Source organism: Dromiciops gliroides, chromosome 3 (assembly GCF_019393635.1).
Source record: "Dromiciops gliroides isolate mDroGli1 chromosome 3, mDroGli1.pri, whole genome shotgun sequence".
NCBI lineage: Eukaryota > Metazoa > Chordata > Mammalia > Microbiotheria > Microbiotheriidae > Dromiciops > Dromiciops gliroides.
In genome coordinates, this window is record NC_057863.1 from 106,185,518 (window position 1) to 106,212,041 (window position 26,524).

Consider the following 26,524-nt stretch of genomic DNA (forward strand, 5'->3'; position numbering starts at 1 on the left):
GTGATAATGATTTATATATTAAATTATTTACCATCTAAGTTTGAGTTAGTTTTTCTTCTCACTTTCCTAGTAGCTAGATGAAGGTAATGCAGAGACCAAATGGGAATTTCCATGGGGAAGGAAAAGGAAATGGTAGTTTGGGCATATCCTGCAATGCCTGGGATCGTGGGGACGAGAAGCACTGGAAATCTAGGAGGAAGAGGACAAGGGATGCCAGGGGCCATGGAGTACAAGAAAAAGGATATATGAAAGAAGGGTATGTGAGAGCCCTCAAAATGAACTCCTCCTTCATGGTTTTACCTGGAATTGGCCCTAGTCTATAGAGCCTCACTGTTTGTAACTCTGCCTCTTTGCCTCATCACTTGCTGTGGAGCTTTTGCTGAAACACATGCCAGATTTCTACTTGGTGTGCTTGACCTGGGCTCCCTGAGGCAGTTGTTTGCCATCGATCCACAGTTGTGATAAATTACTCAAGTTGTGCTTTGTTTCTTCCACTACTTTTCCCACTTCAGTACATTGTATGGGAGCTCCTGGGTATTTTGTTATCTCTCATATACTTCACTGGGCAGGTCTTATCTAGTTTTGTACTGGGCATCTCACTTCTCCAGTGCTGATGGCACAGTGTTATGCCAGTTACTCATTGGTGATTCAGGCTTGTAATTTAAGGATTACCTTTACCCTATTGAAGGTTAATAGGACATATAGAACAGACAATAGAACTTGGTACATAGTGAGCACTTAATAAATATAGGCTTGCCTTCTCTTGCCTTTCCTTCTTTTCCTCCCTCACTTTGCTCTCCTTTCCTTTTTTTCTTTCCTTCTACCTTCCCTCCATTTACCTCCCTCCTTTTTCTCCCTTCTTCCCTTTCTTCCTCCTCTCCTTCCTTCCTTCCTTCCTTCCTTCCTTCCTTCCTTCCTTCCTTCCTTCCTTCCTTCCTTCCTTCCTTCCTTCCTTCCTTCCTTCCCCCTTCCTTCCTTCCCCCTTCCTTCCTTCCTTCCCTCCTTCCTTCCTTCCCTCCTTCCTCCCTTTCTTTCTCCTTCCCTCCTTCAACCCTTTCTTTCTCCTTTCCTCCCTCCCTTTCTTTCTCCTTTCCTCCCTCCCTCCCTCCCTCCCTCCCTCCCTCCCTCCCTTCTTTCCTTCCTTCCTCCCTTCCTTCCTTCCTTCCTTCCTTCCTTCCTTCCTTCCTTCCTTCCTTCCTTCCTTCCTTCCTTCCTTCCCCCCTTCCTTCCTTCCTTCCCTCCTTCCTTCCTTCCCTCCTTCAACCCTTTCTTTCTCCTTTCCTCCCTCCCTTTCTTTCTCCTTTCCTCCCTCCCTTTCTCCTTTCCTTCCTTCCTTCCTTCCTTCCTTCCTTCCTTCCTTCCTTCCTTCCTTCCTTCCTTCCTTCCTTCCTTCCTTCCTTCCTTCCTTCATTCCTTCCTTCCTTCCTTCCTTCCTTCCTTCCTTCTTCCTTTTATACAAAAGGATCAGTTAAAAAAAATAGGTGATGGAAGGGACAGTTAGGTGGTACAGTGGATAAAGCACTGGCCCTGGATTCAGGAGAACCTGAGTTCAAATGTGACCTAAGACACTTGACGCTTACTAGCTGTGTGACTCTGGCAAGTCACTTAATCCTCATTGCCCCATTAAAAAAAAAAGAAGGTGATGGAGTCCTTGGAATACATATCCTTGAGCACTATGAATTTTATGTTGAAAAATAAAGTATTATAGCTTATTTTAATGAAATTCTAGGTAATATTGGTATTGGTGATCAGCATGAACTAGATTTCACTCTAAATAAAGTCTTCTTGGTCACAAGAGTTAAAATAGCTTCCTTTTTTACCCATCTCTGTAAAAAAAAAGTATTATAATGTTAAAGACTGCTAAATTTTAAGCACTTTCAGGATGATAAATTAAAAACAATGAAAACAATATCATGCTTAGCTAGCAACAAACCCTGCTAAACCTCTTTTCTAAAATTAATAGTGCTCTGTGATGGTTACAGAGCAGAAAATTTAGATTTTTGTACATGACTACATCCATTTTAATTTTTTCCAGTTCAGTTTAGTCAAATTGGGGATCAAGTTTAATGTCTATAGAAGTAACATTTAATTGTGTCTTTAAAAATTACAAATTTTGTTTAAAAGAAAATACTGAGAATATGAGTTGTCTATGGCAAGCATGGGATTATAGTTTTATACTTTATTTTTAGGAAAAATTTAGTTTACATTTTCATTGCTTATTCCAAACATGGATAATGATGTTAGATTTTTCTTTTCATAATATTTGTATTTGTATTTTCATGAACGTTTTGCATTTCATTATGCTATAGCATATTATGGAACCTTTTTTTTTTTTTTTTTTTGCTGTGGACCACTTAGCATAGGTTTAGGGAATTCCTCATGTGGATATTCCCTCCATTGATGCAAATTAGAAATTTGCTTGTAACTTTATAGATCATAGAACCACGGATCTAGAGTTGAAAGGGAACTCAGAGGTCAAACTGAGCATGTTAGAGAGTTTCTTGGGGTTATTGAGAGGCTAAATGACTGTCTCATGGTTACACAGCTACTATATACTAGAAGCAGGACTTGAATTGAGGTTTTCCTGACTCCAAGACTGGTCTTTTATAGGAAAGGATAATGGGGTCTCACAAGTTATGGCAATTTTATTATTATTTTTTAAAATATTCAATCCAATAGCAATATAGTATTGTATAGAGAACATAGGACTTAGAGTTAGACTAACTTATTTCAGATTCTGCCTCACCCACTCAATACTTACATGTCTTGGGGGCAGCTAGGTGGCACAGTGGATAGAGCACTGGCCCTGGATTCAGGAGTATCTGAGTTCAAATCCAGCCTCAGACACTTCACACTTACTAGCTGTGTGATCCTGGGCAAGTCACTTAACCCCAATTGCCTCACCAAAAAAAAAAAAAAGAATAGTTACGTCTTAAGGATAGTAACTAAACATCTTTTAATCTTTTTTCGTATCTAAAATGTGTACATATATTAGAATAGCAGATTATATAATATTCTTTCTGCCTCCTTTCTGCCTAATGATGATTGGGATTGCTCAATTAACTGTTCAAATAATAAATCCAGTGCCCTATAGAATACAGCTCTCGGGGCAGCTAGGTGGCGCAGTGGATAGAGCACTGGCCCTGGAGTCAGGAGGACTGGAGTTCAAAGCCGGCCTCAGACACTTAACACTTACTAGCTGTGTGACCTTGGGCAAGTCACTTAACCCCAATTGCCTTAACAACAACAACAAAAAAAGAATATAGCTCTTCCCATCCATATGTATTCATTATGTATTTCCTCAGTCTCTTCTCTTCCAGGTGTACATTAATATGGATGGTAGCCTCTGTACCTGTGCCTATACCCATTACTGACCAACATTTTTGTACTATTGAAAGACGTTGATAATTTTTGTCCCTGAATCAAGAATTTCCTTTCTTCTCTATTCATCCTCCTCACAGTGTCCAATTAAATTCATAAAGCTCAGGTCTGACCATATCACTCTTCCATGTTACATTCTTCAGTGCCTCTTCTTTGTGTTTAGGATAAAATACAAACTTCTCTGTTTATAAGTTAAAGCCGTTCAAAATCTGGCTCCAGCCTATCTTTCTGGTCTGATTGTACTTTAATAATTTTATCTTCTAGCCAAACTAACCAATCTGTTGTTCCTTGCATATATGTCCTTCCTCTTATTCTGTGGATTGCACAGATTGTTTTACATTCCAGAATGCTTTCCCTTTCTCATCTTGACTCTGAGGAACTTCTATAATCATTCAAGGCTCAACTTAGATACCATCTCCATCCATTCACTCAGTCTGTTGCTCGCACGCCACCAGGACTAAAGTCACCAGCCAGAGAGAGCAAACTCGAGTTCCAGAAGTCACTTTAGAGTTGGCGTTCTGGAAGTGCCTTGAGAGCTTAGTGTTCTGGAAGTGCTCCTTAACTTCCCTTCAGAGAGCATTCAATCTTTTCTCCCCCAAAAGGGGAGGTCCTTCAAAAGCTGCCTATACTACAAATAATTTTTACCATATTATACATATACACATATGTATGTGTACATATATGTATCTATCATGATTTCTATCTTGCGTTTGTCACATCTCCTTAGTAAATATAAGTTCCTTAGGAGTAGGAACTGGCTCACTTTATTATTTACATTCCTAATATACTTTGCATCGCTAACACACATTAGAAAATTTTTGTTGCTGTTTAGTTATTTTTAGTTATGTCTGATTTTTTTGTGACTCTTTTCAGGGGCTTTCTTGGCAAAGATACTGTAATGGTTTACCATTTCCTTCTCTAGTTCATTTGACAGATGAGGAAACTGAGGCAAACAAGCTTAAGTGACTTGCCCAGGGTCACACAACTCCTAAATGTCTGAGGCTGGATTTGAACTCAGATCTTCCTGATTCTAGGTCCGGCACTGGACCATTTAGCTGCCCACTCTAGAACATAGTAGGTACCTAATAAATGTTTATTTATTGATGAATTGATTGACTGAAGATTCATCTTTAGTGCCTTATGGATTGGGAAGGATAGAAAGAAGAGGACCTAGTAGCTGAATCAGAACCATTACATCTTTAAATTGGTGGCAGTTTTCTACTAATGGCAACTGATAGTACCAAGATCCTAGGTCTTAGAGAGAACACCCTAGATGAAGGTTGGTTTCTACCATCCCCATACTTTCATTTCTTGGAATGTCTGCATGGAGTACTCTTTTTTTTTTTTTTTTTTTTTTGGTGAGGCAATTGGGGTTAAGTGACTTGCCCAGAGTCACATGGCTAGTAAGTGTTAAGTGTCTGAAGTCAGATTTGAACTCAGGTCCTCCTGAATCCAGGGCTGGTGCTCTATTCACTGTGCCACCTAGCTGCCCCTGCATGGATTACTCTTTAAAAAGCTAGTTAGGGAAAATTTGCCATCCTGTAAAATGCCATGGAAGATAATGTTGGTAGCAGCATGAGTGTTCTTTAAACTGAAAAAAAAAATATAACTAAATCTGTAAAAAACAGGATGGTCCCAAAGTATTGATTTTAATTTATCAGTTGGACATTCTAATATCTGAAATACTGTAGTAGACCCTCAATGGATCTGATTTTTTCATCCCTGGAAAGTTTGAAATTTGCATTGAAGGATACAAAAAAAAATTATGGTTTACTAGATTTCTCAAAATAACCCTCTTCATCTTAGATTTCATACCTACCTGCCCTTTCCTGGAAGTAACAATGAACAGTAGAGGTTATAACTTTCTCTTCTCTTTTCCATATTAGATTTTGAATTTTTTAAGATAATCACCTTGACAGCCTGGTTAATGATACTCTTCCTGGAATACTAGATAATCCAGTAAGGAAAGGGTTATCAGTGGCTTCCTTTCCTCACTAAGAGGGAATGGATATTCCATACAAGATCATATCCATTCTGCATAAGATTTTGTTAAAGAACATACATGCATTATTATCACTTAGGTAACTCAAAAATAATATTGCACATATATAGAAATATATATATGGATATGTTTCTGTTTTTTGTTTATTGCTAAAAATTTTCTTTGTTGCTATTTGTTCATCACTGATCTTGAATTTCTTAGAGGTATGGCTCTTCAGGTCCTATTTTATGACCAAAGTTATCAGTTCACAGATTAATTGCCCATCTAAAGGTCTCCTCTTCCTTTGCACACCTTCCTAGCCTGGACCTAGGTAGATAGAAAGTTTGCTACTCCTGCTGTGTACATGAGCAATATGGTATATCTTTTTTCACAGGTTCAGGCCCAATGGCTACTACAGAGTTAAATTTTAAGTTAGACCTTGTAATACAGGACATATGAACCTCATATGACACAGATCTTGGGAGTAAGAGAAACAGACTTAGAGGAACTTCATAGCCTATACAAGAAAGAGAAATGGAGATCCCTTCGTATTTTATAAATGAAGGGCAAGGCCCTACTTTCCTTCTGTGAATTTCAAGGACCTATGTCTCTGCTGTTAGTATTTTTATAAGAGATATGACAAAGCTGGATGTCTGGAAGGAATATTACTTCCAGTAAGCTGTTTTCCCCCCAGCAACTGTATTTCTGTCCATTTGAAATAAATAACTGACTGAACTTACCCCCCAATTTTATTATAATAAATTTGGTTTCAGAAATGGATTTTTGTGTGTTGTTTATACCTGTGCATATACATGCATATACATGTTTATGTACTATATGTATACAGTAGAGCTTGTTTGCACATAGTTTCTATGCTGTGTCCCTTGTTAAACTATGAGATTCTTAAGAGCAAGGGCTATCTTTTCCCTCTCTTAGCACACTACTTGGCACATAGTATGCTCTTAATGTTCATCAACTGATTGATTGAATCACATGTATCCCTAGTTTCTCCCTTACCCTTTAGTCCCACATCACCAACTATTATTGGACATTTCAAACTGGTATCTCATAGACATTTTAAACTCAACCTGTCTCAAACTGATTCATCTTTTTCTCAAAACCCTCCCCTCTTCCAAAATTCTCTAACTTTCCTGACTTTTCTTACAATTTCCCTGGTTCATAACCTTGGCATTATCCTCTAAATTCACACTCGCTCACCCTACATGTCCAATCAGTTTCCAAATCTTGCTGTTTCTAACTCCATAGAATCTCTTTCATATTTCTCCTTCTCTCCACTCATACAACCCCCACATTAAGGCCCTCATCATCTCTTGCCTGGAATGATTGTTGCATCAGCCTCCTAATTGGTCTCCCTGCTTCAAGTGATTTACAACTTATCCATCCTATGCACTGCTGCTAAAGTAATTTTCCTTAAGTACAAATCTGACCATGTGAGTACCCAACTCATTTAGCTCCAGTGGCTTCCTATTGCTTTTAGGATAAAATACAAATTCCTCTATTTAGCTTTTAAAGCCCTTTATAACCTGGCCCCAACCTATCTTTCTTGCCTCAATGGAAATGTCTCTTCTTGCACTCTGTGACCTGTCCAAATTGACTTTTATCTCTATTCCACACATATTACATTTTACCACCCATCTCCTCCATGTCTTAGCACTGGCTATCCCACATACCTTGAATGTTTTCTTATTCCTTCCATCTCATAAAACCTTTGTTTTCCTTAAAAAAAGCCCAAGAACCATCTTCTGCCTGAAGTGTTTCTTTATCTCACACCTCTTAGTGCTCTTCCTCCCAAACTAATTATTTACTCATTGTATCTTTATGCCTTATACACATATAAACACTGTATGCCCTTTTAGAATGTCAGTTCCATCTGTAGTGCTTAGCATCTTGTTTGGTGCATAGTAGGTGCTTAATAAAGGCTTGCTTTTAATTGATGCAGTGCCTCAATGTTTTCAAAGCACTTTTTCTCAGAATAACTGAGAAATAGGTAGCATAAGTATCATTATTCCCATTTTACAGATGGCAAAAATGAGGCAAGAAAAGGCTTTTAATGCTATCCCCAAGGTCACACACCTAGCAGGTATATGAAGCAGGATTTAAACCCAGGTCTCCCGAATCCAGGGCATCCATACTTTCTCTAGCCTAGGACCTTTAAATAAACCAGGCTGGATAGTGGCAAAGTTGAAGTTGAACATTCTTCAATTTCTTTGAAGTGTTCGCTGTTGATCTTTATCTTATTTCTCAGCACTTTTCATTTGTTAATCCTATAAAGTAGGTTGGCTATATGTCTTATGAATAGTATCTATAATCAACCCACACATTATGTATGCATTCCAAATTGATGAATATCTCACTGAAGTTTTTTGCCAAGTCATTTTTTAACTTAGAATGCAGGTGAAGGAGCCTTCCTCTGGTTTAGAACAGTGACTACAAAGAAAACAGAGCTCCTATGTATGTAGCATTACTCTTATTTCATAGAGGCCAACACTGAATATGTGGTTTATCTTCTCTACTAGATTACAATATTCTTGAAGTCAAGGACCTTGTCTCATTTGTTTATTTTTTATTTTATTTTTTTTGGTGGGGCAATGAGGGTAAAATGACTTGCCCAGGGTCACACAGCTAATAAGTGTCAAGTGTCTGAGGCCAGATGTGAACTCAGGTTCTCCTGAATCCAGGGCTGGTACTCTATCCACTGTGCCACCTAGTTGCCCAATTTTTTATGTTTTAAAAATTTTATTTTATTTTGAACTTAAGAAACAAAACAAGCATTTCTTTAACATAGTAGAATAGAGGAAAAAAAGATGGTTGCACATAAAACTTGAAATCTATTATGTAGAATTTGCTATTCCTTTTAAATATATAATAAAGGTATAATGTAATTTTCTTTTTCTAAATGTTTTATTTCCCCAATTAGTTGTTAATATAATTTTTAACATTTAAAAAAGTTTTGAGTTCCAAATTATATCCTTCCCTCTCTCATTCCTATCCCCTCTCCCTGAGATAGTAAGTAACTTGATATGTTATACAAGTGCAATCATATAAAACATTTCTATATTAGTCATTTTTGTACAAGAAGACTTGATACAAAAAAGAAAGAAGGAGGGAAGGAAGGAAAGAAAGAAGGGAGAAGAAAAGAAAGGAAGGAAGGAAGGAAAGAAGGAAGAAAAGTCTTATTTATTTTTGTCTTTCCCAGTACCTAGTAGTGTGACTTATATAGAGTATATTCTTAACATATGCATCCTAAATGAATATAGTAGAAACAGTTTTGGATTTGGAATCGGAAGATAAAGGGTCAAATCCCTGATTTTCTTTTTACTCCGTGACTTTAGTCATCACTTATTTTTTCTGTCAATTAACTTCCTTATAAAATTAGATTTTTGGGCTAGAAGATCTTTAAAATTCCTTTAATTTCTCTATCCTATGATCTTTTAAATACCCAGAGAAATCTACCTGTCCCCTATGTGAATGTAGCTGGTGGAATGAAATATTTTGTTTGTCCATTCACCAGGAACGATATCTTGAAATGTTTATATTTGCCAGGTATGGCAGTACACACCTATAATCCTTGCTGCTTTCTGGAAAGCTGAGGCTAGTGAATTGCTTGAGCTCAGGGGTTCTGAGTTGTGGTGGGTTAATCTGATGGGGTATTTACACTAAGTCTAGCACCAATATAGTGAGGCCTTAAGAAGAGGTGAATCATGTCAGGTCAGAAAGAGCGGGTCAAAATCCGGTCTCAGACCCTTGACATTTACTAGCTGTGTGACCCTGGGCAAGTCACTTAACCCCAATTGCCTCACCCAAAGAAAGAAAGAAAGAAAGAAAGAAAGAAAGAAAGAAAGAAAGAAAGAAAGAAAGAAAGAGTGGGTCAAAAGTCATATGATAGTCAGTGGTGAGATTGGACCCATGAATGACCACTGCACTTCCAGCTTTTGTGAAAAGGAGAACCAGTCTCAGAAAAGAAAGAGGGAAAGAAATATTTGTTTTTTACTCCTTTATTCTTTCATATAATACTTCAATACTAATTGAGTAGATTAATTATAGGTGATATCATCTTCCTGTGGTATGTTTCTGTTTACCTTGTACACAAAAAGCTTCTTTTCCCCCCAATTTATAAATTGCCCATTTAGATATTGCATTTTAAAGTATACTTTGCATAGTCTACACAGGATTGAAAGGTTCCCTACCATTTTAACTTGCCGTTTTCCTTTAACCCTCCTTTTTATTATGGAGTTTGGGCTTTTAGAAAGGGTTCTTATGGACTTATAAAGGGTTCCTTTTTACTGAAGGATGTAGCACTAGCTAGAGGGCAGGTGAAATATTTAATCTTCTTTGATGTATCTCCTTTTTCAAATCTTTAACCCATGTGGGATTTTCAGGCAAAATAATACTAATTTTGAGTATCCTAGTGTGAATGGCAACAACTTTCTCTCCCATCCCCTTCACTATAATCACTTTGAAACTTTGGGAACTAGATCTAATATAATATTATTGAGTCTGGTTTCTCTTTAGGTATCAGTCTTATCTCTTACATAAGACTGTAATTGTTCACAAGAGTTAATACTACAATAGTTTTATATCTTTATTCTTGATTTTAAAGTTAGTGATAATTTTTCACTGGAGCTCCTGAGGATGTCACTGACAATAAAACTATTCAAGGAAAATTTATAAATGATAGATAAGTTGTCCTCTAGGAATCATTATTCTTACTACCAAATCTTCTAGGCCTGTCTCCCAGGGGAAGATAAAATTGGTAAATGCTGGGTAAAAGGGTGACTTGTCATATGAGTATTGAATTAAAAACTTGGAGATACTATAGTGCTCAGTTTTTTAAAATTTATGTGTATAAAAGTGTTTTATCAAAACATGCAAATACACTGAGAAATCAATCGACTCCTATTTGACACCCAAACTATACAGGTAAAGAAATTTTTTTTTTTGGTCAGGAACTGTGATTTTATTGGTGTAGGGAACCAATGGGGAGCTCTCTCTAACAATGTAAACTGGAAACTTATATGAAATTTACACAGTCATAGACAGTTATTTGATACCACTGAGGCTTTGTAGATCAGGAAATAAAGAAGCATTTATTAAATACCCACTGTGTACCAGGAACTGTGTTAAGTGCTGGTAATACAAAGAAAGGAAAAAAAAAATCTGTGTTCTCAAGTAAGTCACGTCTAATTGGTGAGATGGAATGCAGACAACTATATACAAACAAGATATATTCAAGACAACTTTGAGATCATCAACAAGAGAAGGGTCTAATAGTAATGGGATCAGGAAAGGTTCTTATAGGGGATGAGATTTTATATAGGACTTGGAGAAAGCTAAGGAAGGCAAAAGGCAGAGATGATTACCCAGAGCCACATAGCCAGAATATGTCACAGGAGGTGCTTGGACCATAGTCTTTCTAGTTTTGGTGTTCTGTACATTATATCACATTGTCTCCTACAAAGGAAACTATGGAAGCTTTTTTTTTTTAATGAAAAAGAACATACTGCCACACCATAAGCATTCTATCAGAAGCAGTGTAAAAGATGTCATCAAAGAAATGTGTAATTGAACAGGCTGGACATGTGGTGAGAATGAGTGGGTATTCATGGGATATTAATAGTAAGTGATGAAGAGTCACTGGACAAGAGCTGTATGGGATAGGTAGCCATGGGTAGATTTTAGTCTCCCTTGATAGAAAGGACACAGGAACTCATAAGATCACTGATCCATTTGAATATCACAAGGTAAATAATAGTAAAAGAGTAAATAATAGTTAAAAAAAAAGAAGAATCAAATCATTTAGAAGGTGGATCATTCTATTTCCCTCTATGATTCCTTTTCCACCTTCATTGTTTCTGAGAAGAACCTGGCACTATTCTCCTAGATTAAGTTAGCTAAATTTCTGCCACAATGTCCTTAACCTCCAGGAATGTGAACGCTAATATTTATTGTTGTAATTGTACAAGCAGACACGGGCCCTCTTATCCAGTATAAACATGCATTTCAGAACAAAATCTGAAAGGCTTCTTTTGTTGTAGAGAATGAGAGCCTCTGTTTTACTGCCAGTCTCCAGACTCACATCTCTAGTGTTTGCCAAGGTATAAGGAGTTTTAAAAAAAAATTGACATTCAATGCTAAACACTGAGCACTTTGCTAAACAATGACTATCATCATTGTATAATAACAACTGACAAATGGACCATTACTGTCAGAGGGGAGGCTTTTAAATCAGTCCTTAACTACTTTTATTAAGGGTTTAGAAGGTAATCAGTAGAATTATATTTTTCTTGTGTGTTTACTCCTTCATCTACATGCTTTAAAAACTGCCAGTTATAATCTACCCCCACTACCTGTTGTGAAACATGGGTAACAAGATGATACAAGCAATTAGCAAGCTCTGCTCATTACTCAGAGGTGGCATTTTCTGAGACCTCAAAGTTGTGTTGATAACACTCAGTTGTGTGTGGTTTCCCCTTAAGGACAGTAATGCCTTTTCCTCAGGCATTGTTCAGTATTTTACAAGTACACATCATTTAGTTACACGTGAAGGTACAGTTCAGTGAAACACAGTTTAGTTTCCTCATCAATAAAAAAGGCAGGAGGTGAGTGGGTGAGTGGGGGCTCCTATTGGATGACATCTAAAGTCCCCTCCAGCTTTAGATCTGTGATTCTATGATATGGCTCCCTATCCTTCACTCTCTCCTGTAACCTTTCAATTGTTTCTTTTTGTTCTCTTTACTAAAATGTCGTTTATCTTCAATCTAACCAATGGGGTATTAATAAGTTTTGCTGCATGATACCATGGTATATGGGAATGCAAGGACTGAATTACTACTATAAGTAATCTTTCAGGCAAAAAAAAAACACTTTAATCATTTTTCTTTTACTGAAATTTGAATGCAGGAAAAACTATATGTAGACTAAGCGGAGAGAAACAATAAGGGCCCCAGGCTTGGGCCCAGCTTTTAATCATTATTCTATCCTCCTGTGAGATTTTTTTCAAGTCACTTAATTTTTTTCTGATTTGAATTTTGTTACTTGTAAAGTGAGTTGGGAGGGGACTACTTAAGATCATACAGCTAGTGTCTTAGGTGTGTTTTAAACACTGGACTCTTAGGCCTCAAGTCCAACACTTCCCCCTGCCCCATGACAACTAGCTGTAGAGGTCAACAGGCAGCTGTAGGAATTGGAAAGCAAGGGTTCTGTAAGTTCCCTGGTTCAAATTTAGAAAAAACATGATTTGACCAAATTCAAGATCCTGAGGGATCTTCAGAGGGAAGACATTGATTGCAGCCATCCTGTGTCAAAGTGTGGCCCAGTGGATATGTTTAGATGACCTTTCCTTCAGCCCAATGTAATATCTGAGGAAGCATTGTTGGTGTTTTTTTTTTTTTTTTGTCTTGTCTCACACTACTGGGATAAGGAAAGTATAAAGCTGAAAGACAACTTGCTAATTAGGTTTTCATTGTCTTAGGGCCTCTACAGAGACTCTGATGTGTTCAAGATGACTTGCTAATGAGCAATGCACAGCAGTCTATTTGCCCCTCACCAACAAATCCCCAAACAGCAAAAAAGGCATTTTTGTCTCTTGCAAATGAATGAGCCAATACAGAACATTTATATCCAAAGTCAATTTGCACTCTTACCACTGGTGGATTTGGCTGTGGTCTAATCCATCCTTGTGTTCCCCTCATTGACTTTTTTATCTTTCTGTTTGTCTTTTCATTCTTAGATATTGTCCCTTATTATAAGATTTTCTATTATTCCTTTACTCTGAAAGAACATATGTTATCCTATAATTTCCTTACTACTACCCCGAAGACTTAACAATGGGGTTCGGTTCCATGTTGTTAGCCTCTGACCTCTGTCGGCAATTTTTAAGTTCAGTTGGTTGTTTGCAGTTTTATTTTGGCTTCCTGGTAACACATCAGTAATACAAAGTCAGTGTGTGGTTATAAAGGAGGAAAAAATGACCTTGTCAAATTCATTCTTCACCCCAGGAAATCGATGCTCAGATTCAAGGACTTCCCAAAGCCTAGATAAAGTACCTGAGCTTATTCACATCCACATTCAATGATTTCTTAAGTGAAACATGCACAGGAATTTTACATATTGGTTTCCAAAGCATTGATATAATTAAATAAAAATTCAGGAAGAAGACTAAATTTCATGAATACTTACTGTAAGACTGTATGTTCCATTTGTCATTATGAGTGCCTGTATCTGTGAGCAAATTTTCTTTGTTGAAGCAAAACAAGAAACAGTTTGTCAAATGATCAGTCACTGACTATTGGTTTTTAATTGGGGGTACTTGAACTTTTTCCTTAAATATTTTGACATTATTTCAATCTTATCATTTTCCTTTGTAATCTTATGTATTTTCTTTTATATATTTAAAAATATTATTTTGAGAAGCGGTCCATTCACCAGACTGTTCATGATATAACAAAGGTTAAGAAGTCCTTATTAGAAGAATAGATGTGTTAGTTAAACTCTTTTTCAGAAAGTTAATATAGGAGAAATGAAGCCAATTATCATGTAAAATTTACCAAAATCTCAAAAATAACAATGCAAAAATATTATTATAAAAATACAGTTATCAAAAAGTAGGATTATCTTTTGTTCAGTGACATTTACAAATTATGGTAAAATAAGTTAGAAGCAACTAATGTATGCCATGTATACTTTTCCATGTGTTACATACATCCTTTGGAAAATGGAATATTTTAATACATTTTTAGTGAACTTTGTTGGATACAATCTTCATTTTATCTTATTTCAAAAGAAGAGAGGGAAAGGAGAGAAAGTGGAGGCACTGAGTATAATCTACTTTTTCAAGGAGTACCTTCTGTATACTTTCTTCTCTGTGCATTTTCATGACTTAGTTCTCCCTGAGCTCTTTTATTACTTGTTTGAATATTCCTTCTTGGTTTCCTTTGTTCATTCATCACCTATGTGATATCCACTAATTGTGAGTGTAGCTCAAGACTCTGTCAAGGGCTCTTGTTTTTTTCTCTCTCTGTATATACTCTCTCACTTGGTGATCTCATCATTTCAGGTTCAATAAACATCTCCATGCTGATGATTCTCAGATCTATTTATTCAGCCTTTGTCTCTCCTGAGGTCTAGTACCCAATTACCAATTGCTTATTGGAAATTTCAAGTAGGATGTCCTGGGGATATCTTGAAATCAAAACTGTGCAGGAGAGGAGAGAAAGGGATTCTGGGGGAAAGTTTCTTGATATAACATCAAAAGATATCAACAAAATTAATTGTAATATAGCATTTTGTATACCTGGTTTCATATGTAGTTTTGTTTTATTTTTTTTTCAAGAAGACCACTGTGAGGATAATTGCATGTTATATGCCAAAATCTGTTAGATGAGGCATAGGAATTCTAAAATAATTCAATAAATTTTTCCAATTTAAACAAAATTAGTATCCATTATCAATGAATTTAATGCAAAGGTAGGCATGAAGGAAGCTGGTGAAAAATATATTAAAATATGTTTAAGGATTAAGAAAGGAAAGAGGAGAAAGACTTGAAAATGATAGAAAGTCCTCATTCCTTTATGCAATGAATACTTTCAATGAATATTTATGATGACTGGCATCATAAGAAGTGAAACTGACTATAGCTTAATTGATAGGAAGTGACTGTTTGCCAGTTCAGGAACCATTTCCAAATTGTTGTTCAGCTGTTTCTGTTGTATCTGACTCTTCATGACCCCAATTGGGGTTTTCTTGGCAAAATTACTGGGATAGTTTGCCATTTTTTTTCTCTAGCTCATTTTACAGATGAGGAACTGAGACAAATAGGTTAAGTGACTTGCCCAGGATCACATAGCAACTAATTGTCTGAGGCCAGATTTGAACTCTGGAAAAGGAGTCTTCCTGATTCCAGGCCTGTTACTCTATCCACTGTACCACCTTGCAGCTCTGTTTCTAAATGATCTGTTTACTATCAGATAATTGCTTATTAAAATGAAGATCAAAATCAATATTCACTACCTCCTCTAGGTTCATTCTTTCCTCCTCCCCTCTTGCATTTAAGCTTTCCAGAGGGATGTTTGAACTTTCAGAGACAATGCTTAGGGTATAAGTTTCTAACTTGGCTGCTTATGAACCTTTACTGGTATATTTTCTGATGACAATCATCCACTAGAATTCAACATATTTTAGCAAAGGCATTTACTGTAGTATAGTATAGTAAGAACACTTTGTGCAAGAACATCCCCCACAGAACATCTGGGCACATTCCCATAAATAGACCCAGGACCTTGGGTTAAATTTAGAGTTCACAGATGTGAGGCACATCCTACATGTATATTTGTGCAAAGGTGATACTTCTTATCTGTGAAACCCTGGACAATTCGCTTAACTTCTCTGGGTTTCAAGATACTTATCAGTAAAATGAGGTTGGACATGATAATCTCTAATAGACCTTACACTTCTAAATCTATAATCTTCACTCAAGAATCCAGAAAAACAAAACATTTAGAATCTAATACAGTTTACCAAAAAAAAAATGACTAAAGGAACATAACCCATCCATAAGAAAACATTTTGCTATCTCCTTTGCCATAGGTCCACATACTCCCCTCACCTTTCACTTCTTGCTACATAGTAATCAAAGTAATATTATCACTGCTACTGTAAAAGGCATGACATGAAGCCTTATGACTTCACTTAAAATTCCTGTGACTCCCCAGACAAAAATTTTCTTCCTTGGCCATCATCTCTCTATGCTTGTCATCTTTCCATATTATAATGTAAGCTCAAAGAGGGTGGGGCCTGTCTCATGTTTGCATTTGTATCCTCAGTACTTAGTATAGTACTGGAACAGAGAAGGTCCTTATATGTATATATTTTTTCATTCATTCATTTATATGTATGTGTTTTAAAGCACTTTGAAGATCTATGTTTTACATGCTGAAGAGAATCTCTTCCATTGATGCAAATCACAGACCTCTTTATGACTTAAGTTATCTCTGAAAGTTGCTATGACTGAAAAATTAATCACACTGCAGCCAAGCTCATTACTCACTGATTCTGATTTAGTGAAGGTTATCCTTAGGCAATAGATAGATATATAGAATGTTACTGGGGCCTGTATTTAAAGCCTTTTCAGTATGGCAATGCCAGGCAAAACTTTGTTTGGCATAGTCTTGTATAGTACAGGGTCACCTCCACACTATGATAAAGCATTGGAGTGGGAAGTGACTGGGGTGGGGGGGGTATATATAATATACAGTACTTGAAAATAAGCATTACTATTGAGAATTTAAGATCTACACTGGAGATGCATTGAAGTAAGTTTTTGGAAACTGCCAGCCAATAAATTAACTTTTGGCACTGGAGAAAATAATGTAATTGCTAATCAAGGCAGACTCCAGGGGAAGACCCAGCCACTTGTAATTTAATTATGGACAGGCAGTGTGGAGTCAGAGGAAGGAGATCATAGGCAAAAATTGATAGGGGGAAAACACATTTAAGAGGTAAGGAACACTGATGTACTAGCTTCTATTTTCAAAGCACCATGGAAATTGTTGACTGCATTGATCTCCCTTGGTATCAGTGGGATTATTTTCGTAGTAAAGATCTTGTTATCTTTGAAAAATTAGATTTAAGGAACCTCTAAGATGAAACCTTCTAGAATAGTAAGCCTCTTATAAAAGACAATTTTTGAATGTCTGTGACTAGGATTTTTAGAATGGGATAAAAAAGAGAGAGTAGTAGAAGATGAAAAATCAAATTTTCTTATTAATGATATTTAGGAAAGAATGTAATATTGGTTGATAAAGTATTTTTGAGGCTGGGAAGGGTTTCAGAACTTAGTGAAGACAGAGTAGTTAAGAATATCACTTATACGTGTAGAAACCAAGAGAACCATAGATGAATAAGGTATAGAAGTTGACACAATATACATACATTTTCAATAGGAATAAATAACTCAAGCAGGTATTGAGAGATGTTTTTGTGAAAATGTTTTTCATGGATTAACTGTGGGAAAATAGGAAAGAGAAGTATATATGACTTTCTTCTCCATCAGAATACACAATGATTGAAAATCTTTAGTTAGATGGAAAAATTGGGGTAACAAAATCAGTATCATAAAAGGATAAATAAATCACTGCTCTTTACCTACCCTTGTGAAGTTAGAACATAAATAATCTTACAGATAATAGAGATGAGTTAGCATCAAATTCAAGTACAAGAGGGAAAGGACAGAAGATCTAGAAGGGACAGGCATTAATGGAATTGAGTTGAAATTTATTTATACAAAGATTAATGTATGTAATAAATTATAACAGGCAACAATAGTGCTATATCCCAGTGTTATAAATAGCACTGCTCTAATGCTACTACAATGCTATAAATCGTGATACAAGAAATGTGTTCAAAATGACTGCTGTTTACCTAGCCTTTCAATCGGCTATTGTCTGCTCATCTTACTCTTGCTTTCTTGTCCCTCTCCTTCTCAGCCTCTTCCCTTTCCCCCAATCTCCTCAGTTCACCTATTTTTTTTTTCATTCAGATGAGTCCTCTGAAAAGTATCAATTCTGCAGGGATTGGTATTTCAGGTTTTGAGTCTGTGCATTCGATATTTGAGCCATTCACAGGAAATGTGCTATATAAATCGTGCATGAATAAATAACAAATGTAAAGGAAAATGGAAGTGCTTCTACTTTAAGAATGCTTCCAAGGTTGGGCCTACATCATTTGGCTTTTTAGCAAAGGGTTATGGTTCAGGGTAGCCACAGCCTAAATTACATGGAAAATCTGTAACAGCTGTGAAATTGATAAATTATGGCTTAAGCTTGAATGGTGGCTGACACTCATGCCAGTAAAATGTAATTAGAAAATTTATGAATTGGAGCTTTAGTCTTTTTGCGTGGAACATAAAGTTTCATTACTAGGCATATGATCCTGGGTAAGTCCTTCACCTCTCAGAACTGAAGTTTCAAATCTGCATCTCTGACTATAGGACATCTCTCCTTAGCTGTCCCACTATCTCGGACTCAAATTGGGCTTTTTATGTCTTGCCTTAAACTTGCTCCACCTTCTGGTCTTACTATTTTCATCTGTGCCATTACAAATCACTGCAATTTCAATGTTCATAATCCTGGCATTATCTTTAATTTATTGCTCCTTAAACTCTTATATTCAACCACTTACCATGTTCTGTTGATTCCAGCTCCAGAATAGTTCTAGCATTTGCCACCTCTTTATATCCATCATCACTTCTCTAATACAAGCCCTCATTATCATTGACCTATTCCAATAGGTGACTAACAAATCATTCTGCTTTCTTTCTCTTCCCTCCCCAAACTATCCTTTGTACCATTGCCAGACACTTCATTGTTCTGCCCCAAATTTTTATAATGCTGGATCCTTCCTTCCCACTAAAGACTGAATTTAGATGACTAATCTAGTGGCTCCCTGTGGAGAAGCACTATGTGGTAAAGTGGAATGAATGTAGAGGGGGAAACTGGGTTTAAATCTTGGCTTTCCCACTTTTTACTTATGTGACCTTGACAAGGAATTTATCTGGGTCTCAGTTTTCTCATCTGTAGTGAAGGCATTGGAATAGATGACCTACAAAGTGTCCTCCTAAATCTATATTCATAGGATCCTACTCTGCCTTGCTTTAGTGAAGCCTGAACACCTCAGCCCTCCATAACCATTTTGTTTCCTTAATATCATCTGCCATTTCTCCCATTGTTGAACTCCTTCCTCAGTGATTAATAAAATCCTGACCAGTCATATTCTTCCCTTCACAGTGATTCTGAAACTCCAACTGCCATTATTCAAATCCTGTTCTCCATTTCCCATTAACTGTTCCCTTATTCCCACCCCTCTCAACATAACCTCTCTTCCCATGCAACCCAATGTTACACTCTAAAGCTACCTACTCCTTTCACTGTGTTCTCTGGAAAGCTTTAATTTTAAATCTTTTCCTTTCCCATTTCTAATATCTTCTGGCTCTCACCAAGTACTAGACTCTCCCTGGACATTGTTTCCAATATTTATTGCACTCTCCCTCAATTCCCAAAACTCTCTGATCAAGGTGGAAGATTTGGTATCCTCCCCGTTTCTACTTCTAAGCTTGTCTACAATCACCACTCAGTAACGTTTCTTTCTCTGTGGGTCACTCAATTTATATCTACCATCCATCTAAAATTTGGGTATCTGTTGTCTGTCAACTTCCAGGACACTTCCTTTTTTTCCTCAATGAGTCTTTTACTCTTTCCTAACTACTGCCCTCATAATAGATGATTTCAATATATACATTGATACTCCCTCAAATACCTTAACCTCCCAGTTTCTCGGTTTATTCATATCTCATTACCTCCTCCTCCCCACTCTCTCAGCTACCCACAGCAGAGATGGTCATAGCCTTGAATTTTGTATGACACCCCCCCCCCCCCGCCAATGCCCTGAAATTCTATTGTCTTATCACAATCTGTTGTCATTCCACTGTTCCCTCTACTTTGCAGTCTTAAACTTTATCCTTCATCCTCACTGTGATCTCCAAGCCCTTCATCCCCCAATTCTTTCCTGAACCATTATCCTCGAATTTCTCGGACCATTACCATTACTCATTTTGACCCCTTGATAAACCAGCTGAACTTTGTGCTGTTCTTTTTTTCTTGAGTTGCTTGCCTCCTTATCATATTGAAGAGCTTGCCCTGCCAAGCCTTAGTCTTGGATTATTCCCACAATCTGCTGCCTTTCCTCCTACTCACTGATTCTAAATGAAGCTGGAGAAAATCTTGAAGCCATGCTGTGAGTTCACTCCAAATTAATGTTACATAATCTCAACTGGGGCAAGATACTCCATGTAATTCCCTAATCAATTCACTATCCCACTCACCACAGTGCCTCTTCCAAATCTTTTTATTCCTCCACGAAACTCTGATTGCTCCCCTCCCCCCATTCTTTTAGCTGAGAAACTTGATTCACATTTCACTGAGAACTTGAGGCCATTTACAAAGATCTTTTCCCTTCCTTTTCCTCATCTTACATCACATGCCTTGTGCCACTACTTCCTCCTTCATCCCTATCTTAAATGAAGAGGTGACCCTTTTTGCTAATGGTAACTCCTCTACATACACAAATGATCCTATCCTCTCCTATCTTCTTCATCAGATTGCCTTCTCTATCACCCTTAATCTCTCACTTTTCTACAATCTCCCCCTTATTGATCAACGTCCATACTTCTATGTCTCCCCATCCTCAAAAACTCATCACTTGATTTGTCTGTACCAATTCATTGTTATTCCACTTCTCTTCCCTTTTGTGTTAAATTCTTTAAGAAGGCTGTCTACAGGAGCAGCTAGGTGGTGTGGTGGATAGCACACTGGCCCTGGAGTCAGAAAGACCTGAGTTCAAAACTGGCCTCAGACATTTAACACTCACTAGCTGTGTGACCCAACCCCAATTGCCTCACCGAAGAAGAAGAAGAAGAAGAAGAAGAAGAAGAAGAAGAAGAAGAAGAAGAAGAAGAAGAAGAAGAAGAAGAAGAAGAAGAAGGCTGTCTACAACCAGTGCTGCTTCTTCATTTCCTGTCACTCTCTTAATTTTTTACAGTCTGAACTTCAATTTCATTATTTAATAAAAAGTAGAAAAGTTACCAATGATCTATCAATTCCCAAACTAATGACCTTATCCTTCTTGACCTTTCTACATTTTTTGCCATTGTCGATCATCCTCTTTTTGATACTCTCCTCTTTGGATTTTTGTGATTCCACTGTATCCTGGTTCTCTTCCTACCTACCTGATCACTCCTTAGCCTTTTTATTGTATCTTCATTCAGGTCAGGCCTACTAGTTAAGGGTGTCACATAGGGCTTCTAAATCACCCAAAATATCCATCACATTTTCATTAACTTCAAAGACAAAATGAATGCTTTTAGCCAATTTCCAGCCTATCCCTGAAGAAGTTCCAGGAAGTAAAGTTCCAAGACACATGTGGTAACAAAACTTGTGCTTATTATTGGGATTCTGAGTTCTAAAGTGCCTGTGCTCTCTTATTATGAAACAAAAGATATTGAAGGAGATTAGGTTACTGTGCCAAGTTGGAGGATTAGCAGTTTGCATTTTACTGTTAGCTCACTGAGTAGAGTGCTGGTACCTGAAGTCAGGAAGACCCATACTCAAATCTAGCCTTACTAGCTGGTGTTACCCTGGGTAAGTCACCACTCCTGTTTGTCTCAGGTTCCTCAACTCTACAATGGAGATAATAGCCTTGCCTCACTCACATAGTTGTTGTAAGGATCAAATAAAATAATATTTGTAGAGCACTTAACACAGTGCTAGGCACTTGGTAGGTACTTAATAAATGTTTGTTCCCTTATCTTCTTAAGGATCTAGGGAATGTTTCACTACTTGATTCTCTTCTAGTTAGTGCAGCAGTTGAGTAAGACATTCATGCCGTGAAGGTGAGTGCTTCATTTGGTATTATTTGTTGTTGTTCAGTTGTCTGACTCTTCATGACCCTTTGGACCTTATTGTTCCTGGGTTTCCTTGGCAAGGATACTGGAGTGGTTTGCCAATTCCTTCTCCACATTTGGTATTATAGTTATATTTAAAAGGCACACTGTATTGTGAATTCAATCCAGGCAGAGACTAAACAACTTGATCTTTTCACTTCACTTAACCTGTTAGTACCCACAAAATTCTCTAACACCTCAAGTTGCACAATAGTTGTTGTTGTTTGTTGGTAGAGGGAGATCTCCTTCTTAATCAAATACTTTTGCCATAGCACAGAAGAACCTTTGTTATGATCTAGTAATAGAGCAACATATTATATAGCACATTGGAACTTGAGTTGAATAGTTAGTGCTCCAAAATAGTTAAAAGAACCTATATATAGCAAAAGGGTTGCTTCTATAAGAGTAAAGAATCTAAAAACAAGTCAATTTTCACATATTTGTTTTCTTTGAAAAGGCAATTCTATTTTTACTTATCTCTAACAATAGAGAAATGATATAGCTGAAACAAACTCTGACAAAGGATGGATCATCAGAGGTTTTTGAAGTCAGCATTAAAATAAATTGGACCACTGAATATAGCTATCTTAGACACAATACAATGTACCATTATAATAGTTTGTGTTCTCCATTTGAAAATAAACACTGTCTTGTACATGGCACATGGTTAACAAATGTTTGTCCATTGGATAAATGAAAATAGAAAATTGGTATTTTAAAGTATTATCAATATATCCTTTTATTTTAAGATATAATAAATGTATGAGGCTATCATAAAACTATCCTTGATATTAGAGAGCTATAACACACATTTCTGGGGGCAGGGGGAATCAAAAGCCCTGTGATTCCACTGGTAGAGGGGACTCCCTATACTAATACATATTTGCAAGTTATAACCTTAGCTGCCTGGGCACTGAACAGTTAAGGAACTTGCCCAGGGTCACAGATGTTGTATGTGTAAGAGATAGACTTGAGACCATGTCTTTCTGCCTCCAAGGCTGACTCACTATCTACTATGCTATGCTCTCTCTTGACAAAATTGACTTCCCAGCAGGCTTTTAAGGGAGACTGGGGTTGGCAAAATAGGGCCAAGAAGCTAAATTCAATCTGCCACCTGTTTTTGTACAGCCCAGGAGCTAAGAATGGTTTTATATTTTTAAATGAGTATGGAAGGATACTATGGTGGACTGTCAAAAACACTGGATTAGGAGGCAGAAAATCAGTATGAATTTCAGCTTTACTAATTAACACCACTATAGCAACCACCAATAATCATGATGAAAATAGTAGTAGTAGAACTGGTGGTGGTGGTGGTGGTAGTAGTAGTTGACATATATATAGTGCCTACCATGTGGATACTATCTATCTCCATTTTATAGTTGGGAAAACTGAAGTAGATAGAGGTTAAATATTTTCTCCAAGGTCACACAACTGATAAGTATTTGAGGACAGTTTGAACTTTGTTCTTCCTGACTCTGGGCCCAGTGCTCTGTCTACTATACTACTTAGACGCTTGCTTACTATATTTGTAACTGGTCAACAGCATGGTGTAACAAATCTGGTGTTAAGAGACTTAGCAGAGGGGCAGCTAGGTAGCACAGTGGATAGAGCACCGGCCCTGGAGTCAGGAGTACCTGAGTTCAAATCTGGCCTCAGACACTTAACACTTACTAGCTGTGTGACCCTGGGCAAGTCACTTAACCCCAATTGCCTCACTAAAAAAAAAAAAAAAAAGAGGCAAGGGACTTTGGATATGAAACACCATTTACAAGGTAAGATTTTTTTTTTGTTGGATGTTTTTTGTTGAGCTGTTTCTTCCCCTCACTTAAAGTTCTCGGAGAAATGGTTCTACAGAAAAAGGGTAGGGAGACATACACTGGGTAATGTACGTAATATAAAAAGAAAAGATATCAATGCAAATTTATTTTTTAAATGGTGTGAGGGAGCTAGACTAGATGACCTTTGAGGTTTCTTCCAGCTTTTGATCTATGATCCAATGAATAATATAGGTACCCACTAAAGCAGTATTATTGCCTACAAAATTCAATGTCAACCAAAAAACAACTTTTTTGAACTTGACATTTAAAATAGAAATAATTTACAATTGAAATCATTAAGGTAAGACGAATGGGAAGGAAAGGATCTAAGCAATCAGGATGCAAAACTTGCGAACATATTTGTCCTATCTGTGTACGTCATGAGTTTATTAGTTTTATATCTGTACAATTCTTACAGTAGTAAGAGTTTCAAAAGATGAATCAAATTCTTAAGAGGTTAAATTGGTGATGAACAAGGACTTTCAAGTTACTAAAACCTAATGATTCATTCAGACACTCTGCCTGAGTTGAAAGCTCCACAAATTAGCAAGTACTTTTGCTGAAACTCTTGGATCATCTACTGTCTTTGTAAGAAGCCACATATTTTTATGGGCTTTTTTTCCCTTCTGGAAGTGCATTTGCCCAGGGATAGCAAAGTGGTGCATTATATTGTATCCAAATGGCATCTAGGCAAGGATTTATGTGAAATAATGTAACTACCTTTGATATAAGATGTAACTGAACTTTATTCTCTCAATGAACTAACTCGTTAACATCAGAGAGTGCTGTTTGGGGACATTATTTCTCCAACTCAAACCCTCACATAAACTATTAGCTTTTAGTAACTTGCCTGTCCTTGCCTTTCACCAACAAACCTCTTGGAAATTTTATTTTTAAACGACCATTGGAAACACTCTTGACTAACAAGGCAGGACTGGAAATGTTTCAAGGCAACTTTTTCCTTACTTGTACACAGCTGATGCTTGATGAGCCCTTTCATCCCTTTCAAGTCAGCAGCAACTAAAGTGTTGGTCCTGTTTCGCAGCCAGAAACAGAGAATTAGCTTGGCTGTACAGATCTTGGAAAATTATTCAAGAGAACATGTTTTAAAGGCACTGAAAAAAATATAGAGAAAAAATGTGAAGTTAATATTTTTATAAAAATAAGCACCATCATAATTGACTTGCATATAGTCCTCCAAGGTAGCAAAGTACTTTAAATACATAATATAATGATAGTATTTTAGTTTTCTTTTATAATAAACATCTCCATAGTTTTTTTCTAAATAAACTGCACAGTGACAATTATTGCTCTGATTTATTTAACTATTTTCTTTTGTACAATGGGAAGAATTTTTTCAAAAACTAAGTTGTAGGCAAAGCGTCAACCTTCATTAGTAGAGAAAATTGCTCACCTAGAGCTCCCTGTATAAATGAAATTACAGGGAAAGTAATATCCAAATGTTCTGGGCACTGTGCTAGGTGGTGGAGCTACCTAGGCAAAAAATTAACAGTCCTTGCCTACAAGGAGCTTCTAATGGATGTGAATCCTGGTCTCTTGACAACAAATCCAATTCACTTTTTTTGTGCGTCAGTGGGGGTTAAGTGACTTCCCCAGGGTCACACAGCTAGTAAGTGTCAATTGTCTGAGGTCACATTTGAACTCAGGTCCTACTGAATCCAAGGCTGGCACTTTATCCACTCTACCACCTCACTGCCCCCAAATCCTATTTCACTTTACATTAAACTCCCCTACCTCTAAAACAAGATACAGAGCAGGAAAAAAGTACAAGGAAAAAGAAAATGCATTGTACTAAGTTATTCTTCCAAGTAGCAATGCTAAGAAACTACTTGGTTCCTTTCTGGATTAAAATTTGGTAATATTTCATAACTAAATCTTGATATTTATTTTCTGTTTGTAAACTTGAGTATTCCTGTAGATTGAAATTTCCCAAAGTGGTTTGTCATATTTTAAAAAAGTAACCGGGGAAAAAATATTTTTGTGGCTAAGTGATAAAGATCTTAGGAAATATTTGTAATGAATTATTTTAGGAGAGGAAGAATGGTATGTGGTTTAGAGCAAGCCACTTAAAAAGTCATTAAACAAGCATTTATTGGGTTGGGCTTCACTATGTCAAACCTCATTTGGCTCCTCTGTAAAATGAGGCAGTTGGACTTAATGGCCTCTGAGGTAATTTTTCAATCTAGACCTGGAATTCTATTATTATTTTTTATCCTTTTTAACTCTTTTGGGGGGGGGGCTGGGCAATGAGGGTTAAGTGACTTGCCCAAGGTCACACAGCTAGTGAGTGTCAAGTGTCTGAGGTCTTATTTGAACTCAGGTCCTCCTGAATCCAGGGCCAGTGTTTTACCCACTGTACCACTTAGCTGCCCCCCTGGAATTCAGTTATTATAGCAACAGGGATTTGGCCTAACCCAGGACTTTACTTGAAAGAACTTTGAAAGTACAGGAAGACTATAGAAGTAAAGAAGTATTATAAGTAACTTGTTTAAACTAAGGTTAAATTTTGTAAAAGTCATAATTGAATTCATTGAACAAGTTGATTATTTAAAGTATACTCAATAATCTCTGTGGCTGTAATATAGTACCAGGAGTTTGTTTTACTTTATATTATTGCCTATGTAGATACTTTTATTTTATACTGGAAAGAAATGAAAAATTCCAAAGGGACATTTTATTTTGTAGGATGGCATCAGATGTGATATTTATTTTTTATTTTTTGGCAAACTTTAAGTATAAAGGATATAATATCAATTCAGCCGGTGTTAACTTTGAAAACAGACTATCCATCAAAAGAAGAGGGATCCAAAG